At 39.3% G+C, this 12,575-nt stretch overlaps 1 long non-coding RNA gene across 1 annotated transcript in view; it reads right to left on the bottom strand.

The window, feature by feature from the left end:
• Positions 1-12,575, bottom strand: part of LOC103661361 — a 135,834-nt gene that overhangs the window by 23,184 nt on the left and 100,075 nt on the right. The window contains exon 3 of the long non-coding RNA XR_005833653.1: positions 4,067-4,754. This is a non-coding gene — a long non-coding RNA (uncharacterized LOC103661361). The remainder of the gene's footprint in view (positions 1-4,066; positions 4,755-12,575) is intronic.

Below are 12,575 nucleotides of genomic sequence, written 5' to 3'. Positions count from 1 at the left end.
GCATAGAGGATGGACCACTGCATGGATACCACTTTCCTTTTTTCTCCAGCCATTCCTATTACTGCCCAGTGGCCTCATAAACAAAGTGACTATGGTGGCAGGAATAGAGATTATGCATGGGCTCACCAACATGGATTTCCATTCACCAGGATCAGCCTGGCTACCTCAAGTGTTGAGTGCCCATTCTGCCTGCAGCAGACGCCAATGCTGTATCCTCAATACAGAACCATCCATTCCCCAAGATGATCAACCACTTGCCTGATAGCAGGTTGATTACAGTGGACTGCTTCCATCATGGAATATGCTTTGTTCTTACTGAAATAGACACTTACCCTTGGACATAGATTTACCTTCTCTGAATACAATACCAAAACTATCATCTGTGGACTTATAGAATGTCTTATCCACTATCACGGCATTCCACGCAGCATTGATTTTGGTCAAGCAACTTACTTCACAACAGTTAAATGTGGCAATGGGCTCATGCTCATTGAATTCACTAGCCCTGATGTGGTCTCCACCATCTTGAAACAACTGACCTGATGGAATGATGGAATGGCATTGTGAAGATTCAGTTATAGTGCCAGCTGGATGGCAGTATCTTGCAAGGCTGGGGAAAGGTTCTCCAGGAGGATGTGTGTGCCCTGAATCAGTGTCCGATATATGGTGTCGTTTCTCCCATACCCAGAGTCATGAGTCCAGAAATTAAGGGATAGAAATGGGAGTAACTCCACTCATTACTATCCCTAGTGATCTACCAGCAAAATTTTTGCTTCCTTGTCCCCTCAACTATAAGCTCTGATGGTCTAGAGATATTAGTTCCAAAGAGAAATATTTTAATCAGAAGACACAGTAATAATTACATTATAGTGAATGTTGGTACTGTTAACTATCTACTTTGGTCTCCTCATGATTCTCCCTCGATAGGCAAGGAAGGGGTTACACTATTGGTTGGGCTTATTGATTCTGCTCAAGAAGGGAGAAATTGGATTGTTACTGGAGGTAAGGAAGGGGACATCTTGAATACAGGAGATCCCTTAGGGTATCTCTTAGTACTCCCATGTACTGTGATTAAACGAAAAACTACAACCCATTTCAGGCACGTCTGCTAATGGCCCAAAACTTTAGACATGAAAGTTTAGGTCACCCCACCAGACAAAGAACCACAACTAACAGATGCTTACTGAGGGCACAGGGAATATGGAATGGATAGTGGAAAAAAGTAGTTATAAATACTAACCATAATCATCAGACCAGTTACAGAAAGAAGGACTGTAATAGTTATAAGTATTTCTTATTTTATTTTTAATAAGTTTGAATAGATATTTGTTTCTTCTTTCTCTTATTAACTCATCATCCAACATGAGATGTATTATTATTAGTTAACTTTATATAACGGTAAGTTATAAGATGTCAAGAGATAAGATTGAATATCACCCAAGGACTTTGCATCCACTTCTGAGGAAAAAAAAAAAAAAAGAGTTAAATATATTTTCATTTTTAAGTAAAATAGTTGTATCCTGTTAGGTGGAGGTATGACTTTGTTATTGGCTTTATTTGGACTGTAAGTATGGGTTAAGGAGATGCATATAGATGTAGTGGTGTTTGTTTGTTTGTTTGTTTAACTGTTTTCTGAGAGGGGGAGGGGCAAAGGGAGAGGGAGAAAGAGAGAATCTTAAGCAGCCTCCATGCCATGTGGAGTATGACGCAGGGCTCAATCTCACGACCCTGAGATCATGACCTGAGTCAAAACCAAGGTGGACACTTAACCAACTGAGCCACCCAGGCACCCCAATGTGGTGGTGTTTTTGGTATGCCAACTTGACTAGGCTTCAGACTCCAGGTATTCAAATACAAATCTAGGTATTGGTGTGGAGGCATTCTGAAGCTGTAATTAAAGTCTATAGTTAATTGACTTTAAGTAAGGGAGATTATTCTAGATAATCTGGCTGGACCTGATCCAATCAGTTGAAAGGCTTTAAAAGCAGGGCTGAGGTTTCCCTGGAGAAGAAATTCTGCCTGGGGACAATAGCTTCAGCCTATGTGCAAGAATCCCAGTCTGCTCCTCTAAGTGACTAGCCCAGTAGACATTGGTATTGTCTAGACTAGTCTCGTTAGCTAATTTACTGCAATAACTTTCTCTGTATGTATCTTCTAATGGTTCTGCTTCTCTGGTTGAATCTTAACTGATGTAGACAGGAAACACATGTCTGCTGTTATTACAACTTAGACTATATACCATAGGCATGAGCAAACTGTAGGGCTAGACTGAATCTGAAATAACAATAAAAAACTCAAACAAAACTGAAATATATTCTTTATGCACAGTTTGACCAAATTTGTCTTCTTTTCTGAGAACCCTTCTCCAAAAACTTCAGCTGTGGGAAATTAAGGAAATCCCAGCAAAGATCTGGCATGTTGCCTTATAAATTATTGAATCTATCAATTATTGAATTTGTTTTCTATAAACTTATTTCTAAGTTAACTTAGCTTGCTTAGTATGAAGCCAGGCTCAGATTCATTTTTTTATCTGGCAAATTTCAGGAAGCATTTCATTTGGTCAATGATGGAGGGCAACCAAGTCCACTGCTTGGCTTTATCAGGATTTCATTAAACTTGAGGTCCTGAGATTTTCACATTTAGAAATAAATAATATTTTCCTGGGTGACTCAATCGATTAAGTGTTCTTCATGGTTTCAGCTCAGGTCATGATCTCAGGGTCCTGAGATGGAGCCCGCTGACAGGCTCCGAGTTTAGCTCAGAGTCTGCTTAAGATGTTTCTCTCCCTCTCTGCCTCTCCCCCCACTCAGGCTCACAAACGCCTTCTCTCTCTCTTCCTCTAAAATAAATAAATCTTTAAAAAAAGAAAGAAAGAAAGAATATTTTTGGTCTTGTTGAAACAGTTTTCTTATTATTTTGGTTTTTTAGAATAATTTTATGATTTTAAATTATTTTACATTATGGTGGTTTTGGCTGTTGACCTTATTTATGATGACTTTAATATAACTTTCTCTATTTCCTTTAAAATAGTAATAATAATGCCAACACATGTTGAGGGTTTACAATATTTAGTTGCTCTGCTAAATTCACTGTAGTGATTTAATCCTCACAAAAGTCCTTTTGACGTAGGTACTGTCATTATTCCCAATTTATAGATGAAAAGTATAGGCACAGGGAAGGGAAGTAACTGGCCATTGGTCACATAGCTCACATAGGTCACATAACAGACTCAGCTCTGTATAACTAGAACTCATACACTTAACCACTGGTGCAGCAGCCCCTGGCCGAGGAACCTTATGCTAAGGATATAATAGGAAAACATGTTTGTGAGTCTTTGGCTTAGCGTAAATGTCAGGCCAAGCAGCCGGGAACGCCCGGTCTGTGAGCAGCGGGAAGCCCGGCTTGTCCAACGGTTGGGAGCCAACTTCGCCAAGGCAGAACACTGCCAAACTTGATTGCTCTTGACAATAGCCCGCAGGGTCCATAGAAACATGTTTAAGAATAGGCCCCACTTGCTGAACGTTCCATCATCTGATCCCCTGACCTCCCCCATGATGTACTACTATTCACTAGGATGTAATACGGATCACTCCCTTGACTGTCTTTGATTGTTTATTGCCGATAAATACGCGGGGTTGCAGCTGTTGGGGCAATAGCACAGTCTTGGCGGTGGTGTGCCAGCCGGTCGTCCCCTGCACCCACGCTCTCTTTCGCAAGCTAACCTGTTTGTTCCTCGTCCTTCTCCTGAATCAATGGCCGCAGCGTCGCGGCACTGTGGGTTACTACAATTAATTTAAAAGCAAAAGGAAATTAAGTTTTTATTTTTTTTATTTCATAATTGGTTAATGTCTCAATGACTGATTTTTAAGATGAATAAATTAAATGTGAGTATTACTCCCTCCAAAAGTAAACAAAACTAGCTTATTTGTGTTTGGTATACTCCAGATTTTTTTCCTGAAAATTGATAATGCACAATAAAGTATTCTCATTCTTGATTCATAACATGACACGGACTTTCCTCTGTTTTCAAATTTCTAAGGACAATAAAATTATTTTCTTGACTTACCAATATTTTAATAGTAGAAGACAGATATTCTAATGAATGATTGGCTTGTTCCTCTTTCTTTCCTTTCCATCTTTTCTTTCTTCTTTGCTTCTATTATTTCACTTTTGAAGAGTACTTGTGGGTGTTTCCCTTGCCCAGCTTCAGGAATGCATAGAGTTTTCTTGAAGTCAAAATTAGTTATGCAGTCATTGTAAGCCTGAGTGAAACTGACAAGCAGATAAAAGGAGCAGCATTGGTCATTGTTCCTGTCCTCCTGGCTATGATGCCTCTCCAAGGAGCTCTTGTTTCCCATTTTCCTTTTAAGAAAGAAGTGAGATTCTTCGTGGATCTCAATGTCTTTACTCCATTTGACTTACTGCAGATTGATGTTGCAGCACCACGGTCAGTATCTCTCAAAGACGTGTCTTCCCTCTCCCCGAGTTTATCTCCTCCTTTTGTTTGACCTCTGTACCTCTGCTTGTAAGATAGTCCGTTCTTCTCACTCTGACTCCCTTCTTGTCTAACATCCATTCTTCTCTCCCACTCAAAAGAGGAAATTTGGGAAAGAAGACTAGAAAAGGAATATAGACTAATATAAGAACAAGATTAGAAGCCCTGAATTTCTGTAGGGAGATAATGAATCCAGCGGAAATAGTCCAGTATTCTTCTTCTGCGGCCCAAGGATGCAAACCTGTTCTTCATAATGACTCTGTTGGGAGAAAAATAAATTGGTAAGAGCAGAAAGAAGGGCTCAGTCATGTTTGATATTGTACAACATGGAATAGGATCAGTACACTTTGCTTTCTCAGTTTGGAATATAAGCCACAGATGGGAATTGTAGACGGCACTGCCTTAAATTGAGAGATATCCATTGGTATCCAGCACAGTCTAATTCTGATTGTGATTCATGACAATGGGGTACTCTGTTGCCACGTTCCTCCCCTACAGTAAGCCTAACTCTTTAAAGTGACACTGAAAAGCAATTACATAGCTGCATCAACTGACTAAACGTTCTCCTTTAATAGAGTAGACGAAAGGGACTTCAGCAGATGGCACATGCAGCACACTCCAGTTAGAGAGAGTGGTTTATAAATGCATGCTTGTTAACTATCACAAAATGTAAAGTGTGAGGTGACCAAGTGAGATGCAAAGCCGTGTGCCCTCACAAACAGATGAGATAAGGAATGCTACCCCCAACACACCATGAAATTTACGACAGCGAGTAAGAACATGCTTTCAGGAGTAAGACCACCTGGTTTCAAATCCTGATTCTGAAACACCCCCAACTGGGTGACTCCAACCACTCAGAGAATTTCTTTCCTCTTCTGTACCTCAATAATAGTACTTCCCCTACAGATGTGCAAAAACTGAATGAGGTAGTATGTGTGAGATATTGAGTATGCTACCCGGCACCTAAAAATAACTCAGTAGGGGTTAACTTAATTAAAGGAAGAGAAGGATTTAGAGTTGCTGTTAACACTGAGGGATATGGGGGGGTTTGTTTGTTTTTTTAATGAATTCAGGTGTTTGTAAGAAAGATTTTAAGATAGACGTGGTATTTCGTAGTTATCCTGAGGCTCTTACTTGGCATTCTACCTGCTTATTTACTTCTCTGTGTCACCTCCTCCAATTTCCATTAACTGGGACAAGGACTCCGTTTATTCTCTCTTGTATTCTCATCAGTGCCGCCACGTGCAGCATATAATATAGCATTAGTGGAAAGAAAGAAAGTGACTAGACATAGTGTTATTTTGGTTTTAACTACTCATTTTATGCCCCAAATAGAATATATGATCTTCCAACAGAACATCATGACATTTTTACTTATTTTGTTTTCTTTTTTAAATTTATTTTCTAATTTTTTATTTTAAAATAATTTCAGGTTCTTAAGAAGTTGCAGGTATTCCAGGGAGTCCCGTGCATCCCGTGCATAGTTGTCACACAACATCAAACCCAGGAAACGGACACTAGTATAATGTGAATGTAACTATATGCAATTTTATCCCTTGTGACAGTTTGTATAACCACCACAATCAAAACACATAACTATTTCATCACCACAAAGTTCTCCCTCATTTTACCATTTCATGGTCACTCCCACTTCCTTATTTTTCTATCCTTAAACCCTAGAAACCACTACTTTGTTCTCCACCTCTATAATTTTGTCATTTTGAGAATGCTATATAAATATAATCATATAGTATGTGATTTTTTTAAGGTTGGATTTTTTTTCATTTACCATAATGCCCTTGAGATCTAAGTTGCTGCATACATTCAAGTTTACTCCTCTTTAGTATTGAGTAATATTCCTTGGTGTGGATGTACCATGGCAACCATGGCTTATTTAACCATTTTTTTAAAAAATTCAATTAGCCAAGGTATAGTACTTCCTTAGTTTTTGATATAATGTTCAATGATTCATTAGCTCATTACAACACCCAGGGCTCATCATACCACGTGCTTATCAAAGGATATCTAGATTGTTTCCAGTTTTTCGCCTGTTACAAATAAAGGAACAATGAACATTTGGGTATGCAGTCTAAGTTTTAATTTCTTTGAGGTAAATACCCAGGAGTGGAGTTATGGGGTCATTTGATAAGTATATGTATAGTTTTACAAGAAACCACTAAACTATTTTCCCAAGTGGCTGCACGATTTTACATTTCCATCAGCAATAATGAGAGATTCAGTACCTCACATGCTTGCCAGCTATTTCCTCACAGTATTATCAGCACTGACATTTTACCAGTATGAGTAAATTTAGAAAACTTATTTCTGTTCACATCCTTATACCCTCCACCATTTAAAAGTGTCTTAAATATTTCCTGTATGTATATATTGCAAACCACATCAGATGATACTATAATTTTTGCTTCAACAGACAAGTACAATGAAGAAAACTCCAGGTAAGATGGAGTCTCCTCACTGGAACACAGCTAGATAAAGATCAGATCATTTCTGAACCCCCACAAAACTGATCCGAAGTCTCCCAGACGAAGTTGCACATCTATGAGCCAGTGGGCGCTCCCCAGGGAACGGAGCCCTGACTGAAGGGGGAATACCAAGAGAGGAGGAGAGAGAAAGCGTGGAAAGAGAGAGAGAAGAATGAAAACAAGCAGAAGACTGCCCAAGAAAACTATTGCTCAAAATCAGTGATGGGGCGACGCATGTGGGGCTGGGGGTGGGGGAGAAGTTGCATTACCACCAGTTTTCTGCAGGCAATGTAGAGCAGATTCTGAGGTATGGTGTTGGCGCCACAGCCAGGTTCTTGCCCGGGGAACTGAGTGGTGCCCCAGTGGGGGGGCAGAGCCTAGCCCCAGCAGCCGGCAGCCTGAGGATCCCTAGGGTCACATAGGGAGAAGGGTTCCCTTGCTTCGAGTGCATCCCCTGCTTGGAGTGCATGGGCAAAGGACACTGTGGGTGCCGTTGAGAGGTCCCATCCACCAGCAGAGGCACGAAGGTTGGCTGAGAGCTGCAAACCCCGGCTTCCTGGGAAGCCGCTGAGGGCTATGATTTACCGTAAATTCTGAATCACTGCGCATTTGTGCCGCTGCCTTCTGCGACACCCTGGTACTGGCCACAGCTTGAGAGTTTGAGTGCATTTGGAAGAGGTGTTACAGCCTCCTTGCAGACAAAGGACCCTGAGGGCGCCGTCCAACAGTCCCGCCCACCAGTCTAGGAACAGAGACAGACCCCGGTGGCAGCGGCTGTGTGCTGCGATTTACCATAAACTCTGAAGCGCAGTGTGTTGGAGCCATTGCCTTCTGCGACAAGCCAGCACCAGCCACAATGCAGGGAAACCCTCCTCTAGAGGATCAGCGTGGGTCTGTTCCTCAGGGGTCCCTGAAGTGTGGGGTTTTGAAACACAGCTGTGTCTGAGATAAAACACAGGAGTGCTGCGCCATTTGGCAGGTGGACAGCTATGACATAGACAGGGTGAAGACGGGTAGCCGAGGGAAACCAGGGAAGAGGAGGGGTCATTTCTTCCTGTCTGTGAGAGCTCACTAAAAAGTGGTGGCAGGCATTTCCCACTCCAGAGATGAGAGAACAGGGCAAAACCATTTTCTCTCCACACACAACAGCTTGATCCACCCCAGTGAGCTAAACAGTGCCCAGTGGAGAGCAGAGCCGCTACACCAAGCCCTGCCCCACTGCCCCCCTGCAGGTGCATCTCCACTAGGGCAATTCCACCTGAGAAATAGGGCAGCAGGTCCCTCCCCCAGGAGACAACCACAAAGCCCTCACCCACAAGTCGGCTTATTATAGAGTGCTGCAAAGCCGCTTTAGGGGAAACAGGATGAGGTGTCCTCTGGGGTTCTTTTTTGTTGTTGTTACTTGTTTCTTTTTGTTTTTGTTTGTTTGTTTTTGTCTTTTTTGGGGGGGGGTCTTTTTTTTTTCTTCTTTTGTTTTGGTTTTTGGATACAGAAAGACATTTTTAATTTTTTATTGTACTTTATATATTTTTAAATTTTGTTTTTCTTCTTTTCCTTTTCTTTCTTCCTACCTTTTTTCTAACAGTTTCATAACAAGCAGACCAAAGCACACCTTGGATCTAGCTTCCTATATGTATTTTATTTTATCTTATATTATTTTTCTTTTTTTTTTCAGTTTTATTTTTTTCTTATTATTTCTTTTTTCTATTTTTTTCTTTCTTTCTTTCTTTCTTTTTCCCCTCCAAAATAACAAGATGCAGGAATTTACTCCAAAAGAAAGAACAGGAAGAAATCATGGCCAGAAGATTTAATCAATGCAGATACAAGTAAAGTGTCTGAACTAGAATTTAAAAAAATTTTAAGAATATTAGCTGGGCTTGAAAAAAGTATAGAAGACATTAGAAAATCCCTTGCTGCAGAGAGAAAAGAACTAAAATCTAGTCAAGTCAAAATTAAAAATGTTATAACCGAGATACAGTCCCCAAGTGGAGGCTATAAAAATGAGTATGAGTGAAGCAGAAGAGTGAATCAGTGCTATAAAAGATGAAGTGATGGAAAATAAGGAAGCAGAAAAGAGGAGGGCAAAACAACCTACTAGATCACAAAGGTAGACTGAGGGAACTCCGCAATTCTATAAAGCAAAATAATATCTGTATTATAGGAGTTCCAGAAGAGGAGCAGGAGAAAGGGCAGAAGGTTTATTTGAACAAATTATAGTTAAGAACTTCCCTAATCTGGGGAAGGAAACAAGCACTCAAATCCAGGAGGCACAGAGAACCCCCTCAAAATCAACAAAAATAGATCAACACCTCAACATATTATAGTGAAGCTTTCAAGTCACAAAAACAAAGAGAAAATCCTGAAAGCACTCAGGACAAGAGGTCCTTAACCTACAAGGATAGACACATAAGTCTGGCAGCCAACCTGTCCACAGAGACCTGGCATGTCAGAAAGGACGGGCGTGACATATTCAATGTAAAAGTGGGGAAAATATGCCAAGAATACTTTATCCAGAAAGTCTGTCATTCAGAACAGAAAGAGAGATAGTTTCCAGAACAAATAAAAACTAAAGGAATTTTTGAACACTAGACCATCCCTGCAAGAAATATTAAAGGAGATCCATTAAACAGAGAGATAGCCCAAAAGTAACAAAGACCAGAAAGGAACAGAGACAATCTACAGCAACAGCAATTTTACAGGTAATACAATGGCACTACATTGATATCTTTCCATAATACTCTGGATGTAAATGGACTAAATACTCCTATCAAAAAACATAGGGTATCAGAATAGATTAAAAAAACCAAGACCCATCGATATGCTACTTACAAGAGACTCATTTTAGACCCAACGACACCTCATATTGAAAGTGAGGGAGTGGAGAAAGGTTTATCATGCTAATGGACATCAAAAGAAAGCTGGAGTAGCCATCCTTATATCAGACAAACTAGATTTTATACCAAAGACTGTAATAAGAGATGGAGAAGGACACTATCATATTAAAGAGGCTTAGCCAACAAGAAGATCTAACAATTGTAAATATTTATGCACCTAACTTGGGAGCAGCCAATTATATAAAATGATTCATAACAAAATTAAAGAAATTCATTGATAATAATACAATAATAGCAGACGACTCTAACTCCCCACTCACAGCAATGGTCAGATCATCTAAACAGAAGATAAACAAGGAAACAAGGGCTTTGAATGAAACACAGGACCACATGGACTTCATAGATATATTCAGAGCATTCCATCCTAAAGCAACAGAATACACTTTCTTCTTGAGTGCACATGGAACATTCTCCAGAATAGATCACACACTGGGTCACAAATCAGGTCTCAACCAGTACAAAAAGATTGAGCTCTTACCATGCATATTTCCAAAAATAATACTATGAAACTTGAAGTCAACCATAAGAAGAAATTTGCAAGGACCAAAAATAGGTTTAACCTCCATAGGTTAAAGAACATCCTTTTAAAGAATGAAAGGGTCAAGCAGGACATTAAAGAATTTTTTAAAAAATACATGGAAGCAAACGAAAATGAAAATATGACAGTTCAAAAACCTTTGGGATGCAGCAAAGGCAGTCCTAAGAAGGAAGTATATAGAAATACAGGCCTTCCTCAAGAAACAGGAAAAGTCTCAAATACACAACCTTACCTTACACCTGAAGGAACTGGGAAAAGAACAGCAAATAAAGCCCAAATCCAATAGGAAAAGAGAAATAATAAAGATTAGAGCAGAAAACAATGATATAGAAATTTAAAAAAAAAACAATAGAACACATCAATGAAACTAGGAGCTGGTTCTTTGAAAAATTAATAACATTGATAAACCCCTAGCCAGACTTATCAAAAAGAAAAGAGAAAGGACCCAAATAAATAAAATCATGAATGAAAGAAGAGAGATCACAACCAGCACTGAAGAAATACAAACAATTATAAGTGAATATTATGAGCAATTATATGCCAACAAATTGGGCAATCTGGAAGAAATGGATACATTCCTAGAAACATATGGACTACCAAAACTGAAGCAGGATGAAATAGAAAACATAAAAAGACCCATAACTAGCAAAGAAATTGAATCAGTAATCAAAAATCTCCCAAAAAACAAGAGTAGAGGAACAGATGGCTCTCCAAGGGAATTCTACCAAACATTTAAAGAAGAATTAATACCTATTCTTCTCACACTGTTACAAAAAATAAAAATGGAAGGAAAACTTCCAAACTTTTTCTATAAGGCCAACATTGCCTTGATCCTATAATTAGACAAAGACCCCACCGAAAAGGAGAATTACAAACCAATATCCCTGCTGAACATGGATGCAAAAATTCTCACCAAGATACTAGCCAATAGGAGCCAACAGTACATCAAAAGAATTATTCACCATGACCAAGTGGGATTTATTCCTGGGCTGCAAGGGTGGTTCAACATCCACAAATCAATCAATGTGATACACTACATTAATAAAAGAAAGGATAAGAATAATATGATCCTCTCAATAGATACAATAAAAGCATTTGACAAAATACAACGTCCTTCTTGATAAAACCCTCCACCATGTAGGAAGAGAGGTAACATATCTCAACATCATAAAGGTCATAGATGAAAGTCCCACAGTGAATATCACCCTTAATGGGGAAAAACAGAGCTTTTTCCCTAAGGTCAGGAACACGACAGGGGTGTCCATTCTCACCACTGTTGTTCAACATAGTACTGGAAGTCCTAGCCTCAGCAATCAGACAACAAAAAGAACTAAAATGCATCCAAGTCAGCAAGAAAGAAGTCAAACTTTCACTATTTGCAAATGACATGATACTCTATGTAGAAAATCCAAAGATTCCACCAAAAAATTGCTAGAACTCATATAGAAATTCAGCAATGTGGCAGGATATAAAATCAATACACAGAAATCAGATGCATTTCTATACACTAACAATGAAGCAGCAGAAAGAGAAATCAAGGAATCAATCCCATTCACAATTGCACCAAAACTGTGAGATACCTAGGAATAAACTGACCTGAAGACGTAAAAGATCTGTACTCTGAAACCTATAGAATACTCATTAAAGAAATTGAGGAGGACACAAAGAAATGCAAAAACGTTCCACGCTCATGGATTGGAAAAACAAACACTGTTAAAATGTCTACGCTACCTAGAGCAATCTACACACTCAGTGCAATCCCTATCAAAATACCATCAACTTTTTTCACAGAGCTTGAACACATAATCCTAAAATTTGTGTGGAACCAGAAAAGACCCCGAATAGCCAAAGGAATGTTGAAAAAGAAAACTTAAGCAGGAGGCATCACAATTCCGGACTTCAATCTGTATTACAAAGCTGTAATCATCAAGACAGTATGGTACTGGCACAAAACAGACACATAGTTCAATGGAACAGAATAGAGAACCAGAAATGGACCCTCAATTCTATGATCAGCTAATCTTCAACAACACGGGAAAGACTACCCAATGGAAAAAATACAGTCTCTTCAACAAATAGTGTTGGGAAAATTAGACAGCCACATGCAGAAGAATGAAACTAACCACTGTCTTACACCATACACAAAGATAAATTCAAAATGGATG

This window comes from Ursus maritimus, unplaced genomic scaffold (assembly GCF_017311325.1).
Source record: "Ursus maritimus isolate PB19 unplaced genomic scaffold, ASM1731132v1 scaffold_9, whole genome shotgun sequence".
Taxonomy (NCBI): Eukaryota; Metazoa; Chordata; class Mammalia; order Carnivora; family Ursidae; genus Ursus; species Ursus maritimus.
The sequence above is the reverse complement of the archived record's forward strand: the minus strand, read 5'-3'. Positions and strand labels throughout refer to the sequence as shown.